Source organism: Bos grunniens, chromosome 24 (genome assembly GCF_055505025.1).
Source record: "Bos grunniens cultivar Pamir isolate PY7600 chromosome 24, Bosgru_T2T1.0, whole genome shotgun sequence".
NCBI lineage: Eukaryota > Metazoa > Chordata > Mammalia > Artiodactyla > Bovidae > Bos > Bos grunniens.
The window spans coordinates 13,947,791-13,954,184 of NC_141188.1; positions in this window are offsets into that span (position 1 = coordinate 13,947,791).

The following is a 6,394-nucleotide window of genomic DNA, read 5'->3' on the forward strand; positions in this document are numbered from 1 at the left end:
CAAAGCAGATGGATATGAGTCTTGGCTCTGTCACTTAATGGCTCTGTAAACAAAGGCAAGGTATGTGCCTTTCAAGAGTGACTGTGCATTTGGCTAAGGAGCGAGATTGTATAGCTCTCTTTTCACAGTGGAGAGACATTTATGAAGACCCCTCAAGCTGGGGCTTTTAGGATGCCTTACAAATGTCTGACTGAGTGAAAGGCTACCATTTAGAAATATGTTGCCATATTTGAGCTGGTGGCCTTATGGATAAGATGAAGGCACAAAAACTATTTGGCTGGTACAATCATCTGCAATTATTGGTAAACCAGAGAGGGAAAGAGAAAAGTTGAGAACTAAATAACAAACGTTCTGGCCATTTGGAAAGCCTTCCATGACTGTTCCAGGCCAGGCTGATCTCTTCTCTCTGAATTCCTGTTGGGCAATAGTCAGCACCTAACAATACTGGCTGAGCACCAAAGAATTGATGCTTTTGAACTGTGGTGTTGGAGAAGACTCTTGAGAGTCCCTTGAACTTCAAGGAGATCCAACCAGTCCATTCTGAAGGAGATCAGCCCTGGGATTTCTTTGGAAGAAATGATGCTAAAGCTGAAACTCCAGTACTTTGGCCACCTCATGCGAAGAGTTGACTCATTGGAAAAGACTCTGATGCTGGGAGGGATCGGGGGCAGCAGGAGAAGGGGACGACAGAGGATGAGATGGCTGGATGGCATCACTGACTCAATGGATGTGAGTCTGAGTGAACTCCGGGAGTTGGTGATGGACAGGGAGGCCTGGCGTGCTGTGACTCATGGGGTCGCAAAGAGTCAGACACGACTGAATGACTGAACTGAACTGAACAATACTGAAAGGTAGGATTCACAGGAGATGTGGGTTTGATCCCTGGGTCAGGAAGATCCCCTTGAGAAGGAAATGGCAACCCACTTCAATATTCTTGCCTGGAGAATCCCATGGATAGCAAGCCTGGTGGGTTACAGTCCACAGGGTTGCAAAGACTTGGACACAACTGAAGTGACTTAGCACACACACATCTCATCATCTCTTTCTCTAAGGTGTTACTTCTTGCCCTCCACCCACACAGGTTGAATGATGGGTCCTTAGAGAAAAAAAAGTAATAACTTGATATTTTTCTATCTTCCATAAATTATAATATTTCATATATAAAGGTGTTTAACAGATTTCTTTGAAGAATCTAGTTTTCTTTAATGTTCTTTAAGAAATGATATATTACTACAAACCAGATTAGGTAATAAATCAAGAATTTAATAAGATAGCTGCAAATTTTGACTTTCCAAAATATCAACTAAATATTAATTATCAAATAAAATTAAAATGCAATCTTACTTTCAAAACTTGGATCTTCTACTGTTTCAGTTTAATCTTGCTAACCATCTTTACAAATAAAGAGCTAGCAATGGCTTGATTTTAATTCAGAGACGCAATTTTGACTGGATTTTCTGATTAAATGGACTAATGTTAAACCATGCAATATGATGCATAATAATCTGTCAAACTCTATTTTGGGATTCTCTTTTAATGGAAGACTTCCTGCATGATTAGAAAATGGAGTTTTTCAGAATTTGTTTACTATAAATTGACTGAAATTGAGTGGAAGAAAGCCTAAGCCTATTTGCCTTATCGATGCTATTTCCATGTTTATAATCATTATTTCATAACATTGATTTGAGAAATTGTCATTTGTTTTAACGTTTAATCAATGGAGAGGAATACTTGGATTAGAATCCTTCCTTTAAAAGAAAATATATTTATTTGGCTGTACCAGATCTTAGTTGCAGCATGTGGGATCTTGTTCTCTGACCAGGAAGCAAACATTGTGAGTGCAGAGTCTTAGCCACTGGACCTGCAGTAAAGTCCCAAGTATCCTCCTTGAGTAATACCGTAATGACCACGTTATGGAGCACTCGCTTTCCTTTACCAGTGCTTGTAGGTTTCCTCCTAAACTGTTTAGCCTGTTTGGAATTCATGTGACATTTCACATGGAAAGAAGTGTGAAATGCCACTTTCCCTACTGCTACCTTATAAATTATTCATCCCTGCAGTTTATCAGGCAGCCTCTGCTTATAGATAAGAATGCACCCCTTGTTTGTAGTACACATCATAGGATCCTAAACAATAAAAAATGGTGTGTTGCCTGCAGGGAGAGCAAGGAGAAAATCCTACCAGGCTCCATTTAGCATGAACCTGTCCTAAACTGAAACCAGTCTCACTAGTCATACTTGACATGAAATGATAATATTTAACTTTATGAAGTATGTAATAGTTGGGAGAAAGAGCCACACTTTCAAAAGAGATCAAGTAATAGAATGTAAGTTTCCTCTGTCTTGAGCAGTTCTATTGAATTAGAAACCATTGAGAAAACATCTTTGCCTTTACAAGCAACCTTACAAATTGCCAGAGCTATAACTATTGAGAGACGCTCTCTCTTTTTTAAACTTTTGTTTTTTTCTATCCATGCCACACAGCATGCAGGATCTTAGTTCCCTGACCAGGGATCCAACTGGGCCATGGCAGTGAATGAGCTGAGTCCTAACCACTGGACCACTAGAGAATTCCCTGAAATTGTCTTTATTTATCTATTTTTTTTGAAACTGTAACATTATCCCTATCTACCTTATTTCTTCATCCATACTCCTTTCCCTATAACTTTGCAGTACCCTGCCCCCCAACCTGTGGTCACCACCTGCTCCCCACTTGATCTGACTTCTATTTTGATCAGGCTTCCCTGGTGACTCAGACAGTAAAGAAGCTGCCTACAATGGCAGGAGACCTGGGTTCAATCATTGGGTCAGGAGGATTGCCTGGAGAAGGCAATGACAACCTGCTCCAGTATTCTTGCCTCAAAAATCTCATGGACAGAGGAGTCTGGTGGGCTGCAGTCCATGGGTTCGAAAAGAGTCAAACACGACTGAGCAACTAACACAGCTATTTTGACCTGGAAAATCCAATTTTCACCAATTTAAGATAATGAATCCATTGACTAAAAATAGAATGCAGTTTTAAATGCTTGAGAATTTGATGGATTAAAATTTGGCCATAAGAAGAATGACTGAGTTTCTAGTGACTTTAAGTGATGATTGCTGATAAAAGATCATTGAACTAACCACAGCATTTCTGAGCCAGCAGAGTTTTCCCAAATGAGCAACTTTCTTCCCTGCACTGGGTTCAATTCTACTTTGCATGCAGTACAAGGTTGGAATTGTCTTAGCCTCATATATCTCATCATGCATGTAAGTTAATTATTTTATCAATGAATACAAAGTATATGTTAGGGACTTCACCTTCTAGTGCAGGGGTTCAATCCCGGGTCAGGGAGCTGAAATCACACATACCTCCTGGCCAAAAAAAACAAAATATAAAACAGAAGCAACATTATAACAAATTTAATAAAGACTCCAAAAATGATCCCCATTAAAAAAAAAAATTCTCATTGCTATGAGTTAAAAAGAAAAAAAAAAAGCATGTGTTACAAACCCATCCTGCGCCTAACAGTGAGACTATGATGAACGGAAAAGAAACCTAAGATCTACAGTGAGGTACCATCTGCTCCAGCCCCACCATTTAATGATTGCCAAGCCCAGATATAGATTAAAACAGCTTGTTATCTAGGTAATGACACAGTCAACATCAGAGTTCAAATTTCCAGTCTCCAAAGTATAATTTTCCCCACTTCTTCAAGAAGCTTGTATTCTGTCTGGATAGTTAAGAATTACAAATACATACACTCATATATATATGGGCAATTAATCTATGACAAAAGAGGCATGAATATAAAATGGCAAAAAGACAAAAAAAAAAGATTATACAAATACATAAAGGTCAGAACAAATAAGTTATAATTACATGTTTTATATTTTTATTATTTTTTAATATAAAATTTTTTTCATGGGAAGACATTTCATTTTTTAATTTTTATTTTGGAGTATAGCCAGTTAGCAATGCTGTGATCATTTCAGGTGGACAGGGAAGGGACTCAGTCATACATATACATGTATCAATTCTCCCCCAGATTCCCTTCCATCCAGGCTGCCACATAACCTCGAGCAGATTTCCCTGTGCTGTACAATAGGTCCTTATTTATTATCCATTTTATTTATAGCAGCATGTACAGACTCACAGACTTAAAGAACAAATTTATGGTTACTGGGGGGGAAGGAAGGGTGAGAGATTGGGAGTTTGGAACTGACATATCCACACTGCTCTATTTCGATTATACTTGCATTTTGTGCTGGAGATACTAAGAGCGGTGGGGATTTACCAAATTGATGGGAATGTTTTACCATGAAACTCATGAAAGGCTTCCTGGGGAAAATGAGTCTTGATCTGTGTCTTGAAGACAGGGTGAAAAGTGAGACTTGAAGAGGCACATGTAAACAGGAGCAGGAATGTCTGTGTGTCTGGATCAATGAGTCCAGAGAGTGGTGAAAGGCCACACAGGGGCCTGACTAATCAGTCAGGAAGCTTGAGGAGCCTGTCTAAGCAGGAGTCAGTGAAGCCATTGTCAGTGTGGAGGGTATTAGCATTGCTGTTGTTTAGTCACCGCGTCATGTCCAGCTCTTTGAGACCCCATGGACTGTGGCCCGTCAGGCTCCTCTGTCCATGGGATTTCTGAAGCAAGAATACTGGAGTGGGTTGCCATTTCCTTCTCTAGGGGATCTTCCTGAGCCAGGGGTCGAACCCAGGTCTCTCTCATTGCAGGCAAATGCTTTACCATCTGAGCCACCAGGGAAGCCCCTGTATTAACAAATTGAAAGATAAAAACCATATGATAATCTCAATAGATGCATAAAAAGCCTTTGACAAATTTCAACACACATTTATGATTAAAACTCTTCAAAAAATGGGCATAGAAGGAACCTATCTCAACATAGTAAAGGCTATATATCATAAGACTACAGCAAATATTATTCTCAATGGTGGAAAGCTGAAAGCATTCACCTTTAGATCAGGAACAAGATGAAGGTGTTCACTTTCACCACTATTATTGAACATATTTCTGGAAGTCCTAGCTACAGCAATCAGAGAAGAAAAAGAAATAAAAGGAATCCAGATAGGAACAGAAGTAAAGCTCTCACTGTTTGCAGATGACATGATACTGTACATAGAAAACCCTAAAGATAGTATCAGAAAATTATTAGAGCTAATCAGTGAATTTGGCAAAGTTGCAGGATAGGAAATCAATACACAGAAATCATTTGCGTTTGTATATACTAAAAATGAAAAATCAGAAAGAGTAATTAAGGAATCAATCCCATTTACCATTGCAACAAAAAGAATTAAATATCTAGGAATAAATTTACCTAAGGAAACCAAAGAACTGTTCAGTTCAGTTCAGTCACTCTGTCATGTCTGACTCTTTGCAACCCCATGGACTGCAGCATGCCAGGCTTCCCTGTCCATCACCAACTCCCAGAGTCTGCTCAAATTCATGTCCATTGAGTCGGTGATGCCATCCAACCATTTCATCCTCTGTTGTCCCCTTCTCTTCCTGCCTTCAATCTTTCCCAGCATCAGGGTCCTTTACAATGAGTCAGTTCTTCGCATCAGGTGGCCAAAGTACTGGCGTTTCAGCTTCAGCATCAGTCCTTCCAATGAATATTCAGGACTGATTTCCTTTAGGAAATGGTTTGATCTCCTTGCAGTCCACTAGTTGGACTCTTTCAACTTAGCATGTACATTATTCAGTTTTAAAATACCCAGGAATGAAAGTCAAACAAAAAAGTTTAGCAAAAAGACATTTAAGTTTAAAGAAAAATGCCTCTTTTATCAGCAGCAAATAGACCTAGGGAACTACTAATGTTGCTATCTTTTGAGAAAAAGTGTTTCATTGTGCCTGTTGGTTTATGCAAATAGCTACCTTGTAAGAGCTCACACCCAGACACTGCAATTTCATGCCTGAGGATTCAATAGCCATCCTGTTGTATTCTCTTTAATCTCCCTCCAGGCTGACTCTGTATTTGTGTAGATTAATCTTTGCATTAATATTTTAAGATAGATTTGATTTGGATTGAAATGAGCAAGTAGATTCACTGAGACCTATCTAAAAAGAGTGCTTGTGTGATTTCATTTTGCTGCATTAGTATTCTGTGATAGATACCTTCTATTAGTGGAGAATATCTACCTCTGGATCAAGTGTCATGCCACAAGACAATTTGATAGCTAAGCTTTAGGTGCAGAAAAAAATAACTATTTGGTTTATGAAAAACAAGAAAACTTTCAGCTTTTCAGTTAAACCAAACATGCTCCTCTTTTCTAGATGGATTATATTCTGAAAACATCTTTATTCCCACCTTCAATATATATTCACACACACGCACTCTCACACACACAAACGTGTGTGTGCGTGCATGCTAAGTCACTTCAGTACTGTCTGACT